We start from the raw sequence: 14,415 nt of genomic DNA on the forward strand, positions 1-14,415 counted from the left end.
CGTAACCCAAATTCTTGTTGGTTTACATATTTTTGTTACCTAGAAAATGATCCCAAATGTATCCATGGACGAGCCTTTTGGGCCCATAATATAAGTTGATTATGGTTCAGTTCAGGGCTCGATCCACAAGCAAAAAAGGGACGGGGACGGCTTGTGAGCTTTCGTGCAGTTCTGAAAGTAAAAGAGAGAGGTGTAAAATAGTTGGTTTCCTTCCTTTGAAAAAAGAGAGTTGGTTTTCAGAGTAAAAATGGCATTGCATCTGATGAAAGCTAGCTACAATCGTTGGTTGCTCTTCTCTGAATTCTGGACAGTCATTGAACTAGCAACATGCATCGCCTGAAGGCTGAAGCATTTTGGTTGTACCTTGTTTCTGACATCTGACATTCTTTTCTGCAATGCGTTTGTTGAAACCCTGCATCCTGTTTACCGTAATGCCAGCAAGCAATGTGGTGATCCCAGTAGTGTTAGGTGAGGTGCAAATGTGAACTCTGAACACCTGATTTTGGTGCATCAGCACTTCAGCAGTGCTGGGTGTGGGTGGAATGTCAACAGCTCTGATGAGCACCTGATTCTGCAGCATTAGCATGTGGTGTGGAAGGTGCTCACATGAAGGGGAAGGGTATATAATCGACGGACATTGTTTTTTTTTTGTTTTGAAATTTTGTTTCTGAAGGGCGGGCCTGGTGTAAGCAGTAGAGTCTTACCGCCTATGACCGGAAGGTCCCGGGTTCGAGTCGCGGTCTCCTCGCATTGCACGGGCAAGGATAAGGCTTGCCACTGACACCCTTCCCCAGACCCCGCACAGAGTGGGAGCTCTCTGCACTGGGTACGCCCTTTGAAATTTTGTTTCTGGTTTTATTGCAGATAGAAGAGAAGGTGTATGTGGGGCATGCATGGGGTGCGTGGTTAGCTGAGCGGTTGACATCAGGGAGTAACTGCCATTGATACATTTTGCAGCAAGAGATAAAGAGGCTTTCCTGGCTGGCCAAGCCAAGCGTGTTGCCTTGCCGGATCGGATGGTTACTGCAGTTGTAGTGATGGGGTGGCAACAGCATCTGTCCTTGGCGTGGCAGAGCCTCACATGCATGCTTGTGATGCTCTGGGCTGTGGCCTGTGTATGCATGGCTGCAGATGCATGCCTGGTATGATTCTTCAGTTGTACTCCTCTCCTTTTATACCAACAACAACAAAGGGGATTGGATTATTAGGGGAAGAAGAAGGGCTCTCGCGCGCTCGGTGTTTTGTTCCTTCCTTGTAGTCCACTCCTAATAAGCTGGAGCTGTGGAGGGAGATTGTTGAGAGCGCATGCATGCAGTCAACTGTGGATGCACATGCATGCGCGCACACATCATCATATCATCAGCGGGAAACGGAAATGACTCAGATGATTCTTTAGTACTATATATATAGTAATAGGATGCTTCCTTAGAACCATGCAATGTTTGATTATGTGCCATCAGAAGGCTTGTTTATGTCTGGCGCGGCAGAGCCTCAACTATATATATACTAGCTTTGATCACAAGCGTAAGTCGGAGGGAGTAATCTGTTGCCTGTTGGGAACAAGTTGCTGGTCACTAAAACATCGAATGTTTCAGTAGTTACTTAGTTACAGTCGTACGTACTTGTTTACGGACAAAAAAAAGGGGGGGCAGGGGAACAGTGATTGAACTGTTTCGTGTGAGTGATTGCATGGCAATGGCATGCGTGAATGTGAAGTGGCGATCGAGAGCCCGAGGGAGTTTGTTGCAGGGCAGGTAGTAGGAGGCTAGTGGGGCGTGTGCTGTGCTGTGTCACTCACAACGTTGGCTTTGGCCGAGTCTCACTCCGCATGCCGATGCCCCATGGCCATGGCCATGCAGCGGGTGAGTGATACGCGCGGCGGATCCCCATGGCCCATCCCATATTATATTATATTTTATATATCCACGTCACGTGCAGCAGCAGCACTGCCTCTACGGCTCTGCATGCGTGCGTGATGGCCTGCGATCACGCAAAGCGGAGGAACATGCACACAGCACGGACTCCTACCATAGAGTGGTGTGAGTGCCTGAGTGGAGTACGTAGTAGAGTAGAGTAGTTGATGTGATCACACGTGCGCTGCGCCAGGCCTGCACGCGTGGCATCCGGTCTCCGGCCCCGCCTCCGATCCGTCCGTCCGTGCACCCACGCGCCGGCATGGTGCCGAGGGCCGTGCACCCCAGGCACGCCTCAACCTGGGCACAAAAAACCGAAAACCGAGAACCGAACCGAAACAACCGGAACCGAAACCGAAGTAACCGAAACCGAAAATTTCGGTTCCATGTTCGGTTCCAGGTTTTCAGGAACCGAAATTAGTACGGTTAATTCGGTTCCAGCACTCGGTTAACCGAAATGACTTGAAATAACTGAAATTAGCCCAGGCTGAGTTCTGCAGCTCTGCCTCTGCGCTCGTTGATGCTTGATGGCCCATCGAATATAGCCTAGCTGTCCAGCCCAAGGTAAACACTAAGTCCTCACCGGTCACTCTCCTGTCCTCAGTCCTCACCTCACCACCCCCGACCCTGTCCCCGCCGCGCTGATCCGCCACCCGCGGCTCGCTGCCCCTACCCTTCGGTCTCCGACCCCGCCCCCGCCACGTCGATCCGCCCTCCCCTCCGGTCTCCGGCCGCCCCCAGTCCCCTCCAGCATCCGGTCCTCCCCTCCCCTCCGCGGCCCCGACAGGCGACAGGCCGACACGGCCAGCTCCCTCCCAACACAACAGGCGGCTAGGCGCAGGCGGCCAGCAGTCCAGCACGCGCAGGAGGCAGGACGCACCCTGCACCCACCCGGCCGCCGGCCCTAAGCCGCCGTCGCCCGCCGCACTGAGGCCGCCACTTCTTGTGATCTACTCCACAACGGCTACATCAATTGCATCCTGCAATGTAAGTGTTAAAGATCTGACTGTATTTGTGACTGATTTGTTGTGGGGATTTATAGTTGATAACTTGACTACATTTCTTCAGATGTCTGACGAGGACATGGACCAAGACTTGAGGGATTGGGAAGAGACCTATGGCGGGAGTGATGGGAATTTCAAGGATGATAGTGATGCAGAGAAGGATGGTGCTGGTGCTGCTACTGGGGCTGATGGTGACGCAGAGAAGGAGAAGGAGGTCATTGATGTAGAAGCTGAGGAGGAAAAGAAGAGAAAGCCGATGGCATCCAGATCTAGCATGTGGGATCACTTCATCAAAATCTATGATAAAGGTCAGTTGGTCAAGGGAAAATGCAACTATTGCAGCAATGAAATTGCAGCACATCCAGTGCTCAATGGTACATCTGCTATGCGTAAGCATTTTAACACTTGCAAGCGTAATCCTCATAGAGTTAGTGATGATGCAAAACAAGGTGTTTTGTCAGTAAGTCAAGGCACTAGTGTAGGTACTTGGAAGTTTGATCCTGAATTGCTTAGGTCTGCTTTTGCTGAAATGATCATAGAAGATGAGGAGCCATTTGGATATGGTGAGAAGCCTGGTTTTAGAAAGTTCATGTCTCTTGCTTGCCCTAGGTTCATTATCCCTTCTAGAAGGACATGTACTAGGGACACTGTGCAGTTGTACTTTGAGCAGAAAGAAAAACTTATTTTTCAAGAACAATGCAATAGAGTTTGCCTCACAACCGATGGTTGGACATCCCAGCAACAAGATAATTACATGACTGTGACAGCCCACTTTATAGACAAAGATTGGTGCCTGCATAAAAAGATAATTAGTTTTTTCAAGGTAAAAGGTAAAAAGGGGATGATATTGGAAAACACCTGCATAAAGTATTGCTTGATTGGGGGTTGGACAAAGTAATGACAGTAACGGTAGATAATGCTAGTGCAAATGATAGTGGTGTTAGTTATTTGAGAAGACAAATGAATAGTGTGAAAACTAGCATAGCAGGGGGTAAATACCTTCACATGAGATGTGCTGTACATATACTTAATTTGATTGTCCAAGATGGTTTGAAAGAAGTAGACCAGTCTATCAAGCATGTATGGGCTGCGATTAGATTTGTTAGGAATGGTTCATCAAGATTGGCCAAATTTAAAGAGATTGCACAATGGGAGAAAGTGGACAGCAAGGCATTCTTGAACCTTGATGTGTGCACTAGGTGGAACTCGACATATGATATGCTAAAAGCAGCTTGCACATATGAAAAGGTGTTTGCAAGGTATCCAGATGAAGATCCATACTATACAATTGAATTGCTTAGTGACATTAAGCCAGGTGTTCCCGGTCCAGGAGTTCCTGATGAGCATGATTGGGATAATGCAAGAAAACTAACTGAGTTTCTAGGGCATTTTGCTGAAGTAACAAAACGTGTTTCAGCATCATTAAGTGTGATGCTCACACTTACTTTCATGAGATTAGAGAGGTCAATGAATTGGTGAATGAATGGATGAGTAGTTCAGATTCTGTCCAACAAGAAATGGGGAGAAGAATGAAAGACAAGTATGACAAGTATTGGGGGAAGTGGCATGAACATTTAGAAATGCAAAATGACAAGGCAAAGGGAAAGGAGAAGGAGAAGGAAAATATTAACTTGCTGATTTTTGTTGCTACTGTACTTGATCCTAGATACAAGCTTTCACAGTATACAGAAATGGTAATCGAAGAGATGTATGGTGACGGTGTTGGACAGAAAGTTTGGGCTGCAATTACCAAATGCTTGTGTCGATGTTTTACCACAGGCAACCCGTCGCGGGGTACCCGGGACGGTGATTTGTTCAGAGGGGTATCGGCGTTTGCAGGAACTCGATGGTAAACGCAGGGAGACAACGATTTATACTGGTTCGGCACACCGGAAAGTCACGGCGCCCTACGTCCAGTCTGGTGTGGATAGTATATTGCGCCCTGCGCTATTTGTTGTGTTGCGAGGTATGTTGTGGTTGTGAGTTCTATCGGTTATGTGTCGGTGCCGATCTAGGGACCCCTGCCCTCCTTTATATAGTCCAGGAGAGGCGGGAGTCCTAGTCGGTTACAAAGTAGAGATCCTAGTAGGATTACGTGTAACTAGTTCTAGTAGGATTACATGTAGGGAATCCTAGTTGGACTAGGTCTTCTTCTCTCTTCTCCGTAGGAAACCCCATGGGTCCCACATCGACAAGCCCCCGAGCATCTCATGGATGAGCTTCGGAAGCCTTCTTGTTTTTCTTGGCCTTCGTTGAGTTGTTGTAAATCCATTCCAGGTTCTTCTGAAGTGAAACCTTGAGATGGTCTTCTTTTGGTTGGTTCGTCATGACTGATGTGCACTTTTTTCTAAAAAAGTGCACTCAGTGAGTATAGCCCCCGAGCCTCTTGCTTGTTGGGACAAGAAGCCAGAGGGTCCCTTTAGTCTTCTTGGTTGCTCCGAGTTCTTTTTCTGTGGGTGCAATTTTTCGTAAAAATTGCACTCACTGAGTGTAGCCCCCGAGCCTCTTGCTTTTGCTTACAAAAGTTGGAGGGTCCAGATTCTTGTCTTCAAAAATTTTTTGGGGTTATGTATCCCGCAGCCCCCGAGCCTTCTCCGAGTACTTTTCTTTAGAATAGAAATCGGATGAAGGGTCTTGATGTGTTGTCGTAGTCTTGAGTACTTGTATTCTTGGACTTTCATCCTTGAATCCGAGCCCCCGGGCGTAGCTGAAGCGAATGCCGAGCCCCCGAGCTTAGTTTTTGACTAAGCCGTGACGCTCTTCCAAGTTGTTTTTTATTCCTCCAGGTCGTTTTCTAGACTTCTCTGGTTCTTGATGTTCCTCTTCCAAGTTGTTTGCACTTCGTCCAGGTTCTTTCTGAACTTGTATGTACCTCATCCGGGTTGTTTTTTATTCATCCGGGTCGTTTCTAGACTTCTCTGGTTCTTGATGTACCTCTTCCAGGTTGTTTGCACTTCGTCCAGGTTCTTTCTGATCTTGTATGTACCTCATCCGGGTTGTTTTCTGATCAATCCAAGTTCTTTTTTGTCTTGATTTCTATTCCCAACTTATCTGGGTTGTTTTTCTTCAATCCGGGTTCTTTCTGATCTTGTCTTGGTCCTTGCCGCACCTTGTCGGGGTTCTTTTTTGATCAATCCGGGTTCTTTCTGATCTTGTCTTGGTCCTTGCCGCACCTCGTCGGGGTTCTTTTTTTATCAATCCAGGTTGTTTCTGAAATGTTCTTCCAGGTTGTTTTTGATTCATCCGGGTTCTTTCTGATCTTGTCTGTACCTCATCCGGGTTGTTTTCTGATCAATCCAGGTTCTTTCTGAATTTGTCTTGGTACTTGCAGCACCTCTTCGGGGTTGTTTGCGCTTCATCCAGGTTCTTTCTGAACGCTTGTCTTGGTCCTTGCCGCACCTCGTCGGGGTTCTTTTTTGATCAATCCAGGTTGTTTCTGAAATGTTCTTCCAGGTTGTTTTTGATTCATCCGGGTTCTTTCTGATCTTGTCTGTACCTCATCCGGGTTGTTTTTTTGATCAATCCGGGTTCTTTCTGAATTTGTCTTGGTACTTGCAGCACCTCTTCGGAGTTGTTTGCGCTTCGTCCAGGTTCTTTCTGATCTTGTATGTACCTCATCCGGGTTGTTTTCTGATCAATCCAGGTTCTTTCTGAATTTGTCTTGGTACTTGCAGCACCTCTTCGGGGTTGTTTGTGCTTCGTCCAGGTTCTTTCTGAACGCTTGTCTTGGTTCTTGCCACACCTTGTCGGGGTTCTTTTTTTATCAATCCGGGTTGTTTCTGGACTAGCTCTCAGGAGCGTGTTTTCCTGATCTCATGGTACCGATGTAGCTCCCCTGCATGTTAAACATAAAAATATGTTGTAAATGACATTCTGGATATGAAGTGGGGAGCATGTCCCATATTTGAATAATCAATCAGGGGCGGGCCCCTGTATTATGAAATGCATATAAACTTTTTGCGTCTTGCTCTTGCTAGGCCATGCAAATTCCTCAGTTAGTGTCCTATTACGTTTAAGCACTTGAATCTCTGGCGTATGGTTCAGAGGTTCATGACGTGACCATGTGAGCCTGGCACTCGGTTCGTGACCGTCCATGTGAGTAGACAAGCTTCACGGATTAAGGCGTGTTCTACCTGAGGAATTCGGTGACCGTTAAGAGAAGACCTAGAGCACTATGTTTGCTCGCATGATGATTTTACTTAGAGCACTATGTTTGCTCGCATGATGATTTTTTATGTCTTCCCTTGCTAGGTCGGTTAATTTCCTGGATAGTAGCCTGTTACGTTTAAGCACTTGAATCTCACGTATGGTTCAGAGGTTCATTGACGTGACCACCCGTATGGTTCAGAGGTTCTTTGACGTGACCATCCGTATGGTTCAGAGGTTCGTTGACGTGACCATCCATTCGAGATAACAAGCTTCACGAATTAAGGCTTACTATCCGAGAAAATTAACAGCCGTTAAGGGAAGATGATATGGCCATAGAGACATACGAATAATATCCGGAATATATAAAAAATGAGATGTGACTTAGCTTGGTTCGTGGCCGCGTTGTTGACCACCGCAGCCGGGTAGTCGGTCGGTGTGGCAAGTAGTCAGTTTGCAGCCGAGTTGTTGGCGTAGCATCCGAGCTGATGGAGGCGGGGTCGACAACTTGCTTGATGTAGTCGAACAGCATGATGAAGTCGTCGGATAGCTCGTCCGAGTTGTTTGCTGATGAGTTTAACCAAACGAGTGACTGTCATGTCGAGTACTCGAAACAACTCAAAACGTGTTGCCGGGTTCCCAGAATTTGGTTGCTTGCTCATGACTTGTCGGCTTGCTGTAGGTGGTCTTCTCTTTATTGACCGTATAGCTTGTATTTCTTGACCTTCTCTCGTATGAGTATGTCGTATGTATGAATCAATGCACAAACACCTTTGGCTTTGCTTGCTTGCTTCCTTTGTTAGCTTCTTGCATGTCCGTGATGTATTCGTATACGAAGTTGACTTGGAGACGGGGGTGTGCGCGTGTATGCACGGGTTGATCCATTAATTCCGTATATCCTGACTAACTTGCATGTTGTTATCCTTTTCTGTCCAATCTCATAGCTTGTATATCTCTTGGATATGTTGCTTCATAATTGGCCCACACGTTGTCGGCTTCGTGTGGGAGTAGGACTCTTCTTGTGTCGGAGTTGGACTCGAATCCGCATATAGCTGAGTTGTGATGGAGTCTGAGTTGCAGTCCGACTTGTACTTGTATTAGGCATGTTTGATGCTAGTTGGCGTGTAGTAGGAACGTGATACAGTCGCGCTTCTACTAGGATCTCGCTGAGTTGACGAAGTCGGAGTAGATGTTGACGAAGAGGTCTCGTGCTCGCACGAATTGATGCCGATGCTGAACATGAATACGGCGGTGCGACGAATCTTGATTTTGAGGTCCACCGAGCTCTCGAACGCAAAGCGCCGAGAACCCCTACCTGGCGCGCCAGCTGTCGATGTTTTACCACCGGCAACCCGTCGCGGGGTACCCGGGACGGTGATTTGTTCGGAGGGGTATCGGCGTTTGCAGGAACTCGATGGTAAACGCAGGGAGACAACGATTTATACTAGTTCGGCACGCCGGAAAGTCACGGCGCCCTATGTCCAGTCTGGTGTGGATAGTATATTGCGCCATGTGCTATTTGTTGTGTTGCGAGGTATGTTGTGGTTGTGAGTTCTATCGGTTATGTGTCGGTGCCGATCTAGGGACCCCTACCCTCCTTTATATAGTCCAGGAGAGGCGGGAGTCCTAGTCAGTTACAAAGTAGAGATCCTAGTAGGATTACGTGTAACTAGTTCTAGTAGGATTATATGTAGGGAATCCTAGTTGGACTAGGTCTTCTTCTCTCTTCTCCGTGGGAAACCCCATGGGTCCCACATCGACAGCTTGCAAAACCTTTTTGAAGAATATAGGAACAATAGTTCTCCAAGTAATGTGCAGCCCCAACCAAGTGAATCACCCCCATCTAAGCAAGGTGGAGAGGGTGCTAGAAAGTTGAAGACTAAGCTAACAAAGAAGATTAAGCTGAACAATGGAACAAGCAGTTGCAGCAGGGGTAGCAGGACTGAACTGGATAAATACTTGGCTGAAGAGTGTGAAGAAGATACCAAAATGTTTGATATTCTTGCTTGGTGGAAGGGGCAGTCCACTAGATTTCCCATATTGTGTACATTGGCCCGTGATGTGCTCGCCATTCCAATATCCATAGTTGCTAGTGAATCGGCCTTTAGCACTGGTGGGCGTATTCTAGATGATTTTAGGAGTTCACTCACTCCATTTATGGTTGAAGCTCTTGTTTGCACTCAAGATTGGCTTAGAAGAGCAACTCCCATCAACTTAGTAGAGAATACAGAAGAATTGACCAAAGTAGAAGAAGGTGACCATTTATTGTACCATTTCTTTACTGTTTTCAACAATGAAAAAAATATTTAATGTTTTCTTTGTTTGTTGTTTTCTATTTTTAGAATTTATTAAAGAATTCAAGGACAAAGCCATTGTTGATGCCCATACTGCCAAGTCACAAATCCAAGGCAGCAAAAAGAAGATAGTTACATCCACCAACATCAGCTCATCACAGCCAAGCAAGTCCTCCAATCCAAGCAAATCCTCAAAGGAAAGCAAGAACAAGAAATAGGTAAAAGATAAATGACCATGTTTCAATCTGTATGTTTCAATTGTGATTTGTGTTCTAACTAGGCCAAGGTCAGAATGAACTTAATTATTTTTACAAGAAACTAGGTCACTTGTCAATCTTTCCATTGTATGCGGTTTTAGCCTTTTAGGACTAAAAAATGTCCCTTCTTGATGATACTGTGTCAGTTCTAATTTCTAGGTTTAATGTGTTATTTTGATGTGATGCATTTATAGTAGTATTGTCACTCTCTGATTATTGAACGAGCACAGTTCTTACTGCATTTGTCTGCCCAGTTTTTACTTGTTCATGTATAAGCAAGTCCAGTAGTTTCCAGCTAGTTGCAAAGTAGTTATAATGTTTTCTATCTATCCATTTTCCAGACTGAGAAGGCTTTCCTCAAGCAGCCTAAGGTTTTCCTCAGGTGAGACTGTGAGTCTGTGAGAGCTTCTTGCCTCTTCCATGCTTTCTATTCTCTGTGAGCAATATACATTTCGTGACCGTAGATTTCTTCTTAATTTTATAGCTCAAAGAAATCTGGCAAGGGTAAGAAGCCTAGCAAGGGAGGCAACCGATTCTGGAAGAGCATTGCTGCATTGGCCTTGGCTTCAAGACTCCCAGGGAAGCAATTGAAGCAGGCAAAATGGTGGACTTCTTGTTTCACTTGTGCTGTTGGACTTGAACCTCTTGTTTTGTCATTGCTCTGTATGCTTGAATATGTGTGTGTGTGACTGTGTGGTGCTGGACGCCTGGAGGCTGGAGCTGTGGTCTGTGACTGAGCATTGCTATGCAGCCTATGCTGTTGCCTGTTGGACCTCTTGGCTCTTGTTTTCTTACTGCAGTCTGCAGGCTTAAATTTGCTTGAATATGCTTGAATATTTGAGAGAACAATAACATATATGCTTGAATTTGCTGCTGCTGAAATTTGCAAATGAATGGGGTGTTTCCTGGTTTCTGAAAATTCAGTTCCATCGGTTAGAACCGAAGCCGAACCGAAATTCCTCGGTTCCGTATCTTCAAAGTAACCGATCGGTTCTTCTTCTCAAGTAACCGAATTATCTGAAGAACCGAAGAACCGAACCAATCGGTTTCGGTTAACTGAAGGCCCAGGCTGAGGCACGCCGGCACGGCCCGACATTTAGAGGCCGGCCTGATGTCTTGTGCGGCCTGCTAAAATTCCCCACGCCCACAGCCCAGCTTTGATAAAGTATTTTCTATAAACATAGTTAAACTACTTTTTTTTTTATTTTGTTTCATTTTAGATATTTTTTTAGACGGGGGAGGCCCGGTAGGGAGTATAGTTTTCTCGTTTATTTTATTTATTTCTAACGATAGGAAGTAAATGGACCGTGTAAAGTGTACAGAGTAAAGTAAAGCTGCTGCAATGGAGCATTTCTCCTCCTGCCATGGATCAATCAACGTGTGAGCAAGCAAGCAAGTACTACTCCGACTTGAATCTGATTTCCGATGCCTTGCCGTGGCAGCAACCACTCCGGCCGCACACATGTCACATGTGCCCGTGCCTGCTCTGCCTCTGTCTGGCTTCCATTGCAGCGGCAGCAGCCATCTCGATCGCCAGGACGCCATGGGGCTCTAGGCTCTCACTCATCGTCCACCTCCGTTCGAGGGATGAACCCGGATGTTAAAAGATGTTTTATATTTGTATTTGTTTCAACGTTAATATAAACATTTGTATTCATATTTGATTTCAATATAGATACTAAATGGATGTATCTAAGAACCGAGCTAGAGCAAATCCGTGAAAGGTGCGCTTGTCTTGTAAGTGCAAGGATTTTAGGCATGTGGGTGCATATATGATACATACTTTTTTTTTATTTTTTGTGTTGGTGCGACCGCACCCCTAAAATGAATAGACATCCGCTCCTCGATGTATTTGTATTCATTTTTTTTATGATTTTTCTATATTTGATTCTAGATTCGTATATAAAAAAAATGAGAGATATCTGACATACTGTATCAACGAACAACAAAGTGTCCTGTAAAGCCATCTAAAACTTATATCTATAACTAATTGGTAATGTAATTATATCAATTTTAATAAAAACAAATGTTACGCAACATTGAAACTATTTAAAACTCATATATATGGCTAATAACATTATATTAATTCTATAATTATTAAAGATATACAAAGGTTAATTTTAATATGACTAATCATATTAATTTTAATTACTTTAATTATTCATATATTTATAAATTAATTATATATATATTTAAATGGTTCATTTAAATATCTATTTATAATTTTTTTGATTTTTGATATATTTATTAAATATGTTATTTTATGAGTGGTCGATATCTACGAGTGTCACGTAATCGTATTTTGTACATGTATATGAGTTTTGTTCTAAAAAAAGCCTATCGACAGGCAGATAGATATATTATCTTTAAAATCTAGTAGAAATCGAATTCGAAATATTCGCTTTGTATTCGTATCAGATAATAATGTATTCATATCTGGATTTGAATTAAAATGTGATAAGTCATGCAATCCGTGTTCGAATTTAGACGGATCCAATCCGTATCCATCCCTGTATATGTGATCGGTGCAGCTCCAACAATAGGAGGCTGCATCACAGGTAGGGATGAAAACGGTCGGAAACGGTCGGAAAACCTCTCAACCGTTTTCTACTTCTACATTTGAATACGAAAACGAAAACGGTAAAGCCGGACACGAAAACGAACACGAACTTATGGAATATCAAAAATTTCGAAAACGAACTCATTCGAGCGGAATTATGTCGAACACGGTCGGTATACGAAAAACCAATACGGAATATTAACCCGTATAACCAAGTGTATAACAATTAACAAGTACATAATAATTAACAAGTCCTACAACTTTCTTAAAAAGTATCTCCATTCGACACGATGAAATAAAGATATGTTTTTTTTAAGGCAACAAGCGCTTGTACGCGATTAATATATCGCTGACTTTGCTTAATTTTTTTGAACATCTTCAAGACATCAAATGGAAAAACTAAGATCTAGAAAGTTGTAGATCTCGTCGAGAGCTACAATTTTCATATAAAATCATCTTCATCCGAGATTGTATAAAAAAGATATAATTTTTCTAAGGTTAGACTTGTAGTGGGCCAAATTTGGTTTAAATCGAATTTCGAATTTGAGATATTCCGAATTAAAAGTAGAAAAGTAGAAAACGGTCGAAAAAATGTCTAAACCGTTTTCATTCCGATTTCGAATTTGGTATTTTGAATTTCAAACCGAATTCGAATTTGCCCGAAAATACGAATTCGATCGAATTAAATATAGAAAACGATACGATCCGTACCGTTTTCATCCTTAATCACAGGAGAGTACTAGTAGCTGTGTACCCCCAAAATCAGGCGGCATCACAGGAGTAGTAGCTCTGTACCTTTGCCCCGTTGAGACGTTGATAATATTGGCAAGACTACAAAAGTCCACCTTATATTGGTTCACCCTAGCCGCCTCGGTTTGGCTGGGTGAAAATATAAAAGGATTCGTTTGGACGTAGATATTGAATGGCTGGTACTGAATTAGGATGTTATGTCTCATATGAAACGAACTCCTTTTAACTCTATCTCTCCATTAATGTTTGGGCCTAGTCTTGTAAAAATCTTTTACCTAGTAGTGGATGACTACTTTATCATTAAGTTTTCTACTATGTGCGCACATATATATACTGTGACTATGGTAGAAGTTAGTACTCAAAGTTGTAAAGCGATACAGAGACAGGTAATACGATAGTGAGCATTCTTTCTGTAATTGGTATGAACAACTGCCGTACTAATGTGTACTCCCTCTATCCATAAAAGAATGCAATCATCGCTTTTCGAGAAGTCAAACAATTTAAACTTTGACTAAATTTCTATGAAAAACTACCAACATTCATAATACAAAATAAGTATCATTAGATTAGTTACATAATATATTTTCATAATAAATTTATTTGGAGACATAAATACTAATACTATTTACTATAAACTTGGTTAAACTTGTTTTAATTTGACCGACATGGATCCTATAATTGCATTCTTTCCTAGACAGAGGAAGTACTAAAAGATCTTGAAGCACTGTTTGAGATGGCATGTTGACCATCCAGAAAAAAAAAACAAAGAGAACGCTGCGAGAAAGGAATTCCAGAAGCCACTCCTCAACTAGCTGAGCTCTTGCATCATGCACAAGCTACCTCTCCACCATGGCTCTATGTACTGCTCGTACTAGCCGAATTATTTATAATTTGACCATTTTTTAAAGTTTCTCACAAATAGACCACTGGCGGAAAGAATTCAGGAAATGGACCCTTGGCTCGGCGCCAAAGTGACTGGCGCCGAGCTCCTAGGCATGGGGCAATGGCCTGCCAGGGGGCTCGGCGCCAGAGTGACTGGCGTCGAGCCCCCTGCATTTAACCCCAGCCCAACCTTCTTCCTCGAGCGTTCTTCCTCTTCTTTTTCCTCCCTCTCGGGGTTTTCTCTCCCCACTTCACCCTACCTCACGAATCGACATATTGGACCTTGAAAACCTTGATTTGATTCATAGATCTTCTAGAGCAAGGTATACTCGCTCATCTCCTTATTTTTTCGCATCGATTCGGTATATATTAGTCGGATTTTTGAACCTAAGAATCGTCATCACTTAGGGTTTTATTGTATCCCTCAATATATGTATTATACAACCGTAGGTTGATTCCAAGGCGTGGAAAAAGCTAGCAAACCAAGCCGCATGTAGTTATGTTATGGGTTCATTGTTGTGGATGAAATGAGAAACCCTAGATTTAGGGTATAATGTTAACTGTTTTGGTTCTTAGAACGAAATTGGTTGTATTGTAGTTATGGTTCTC

The sequence above is a fragment of the Miscanthus floridulus genome, chromosome 14 (assembly GCF_019320115.1).
Source record: "Miscanthus floridulus cultivar M001 chromosome 14, ASM1932011v1, whole genome shotgun sequence".
NCBI classification, from domain to species: domain Eukaryota; kingdom Viridiplantae; phylum Streptophyta; class Magnoliopsida; order Poales; family Poaceae; genus Miscanthus; species Miscanthus floridulus.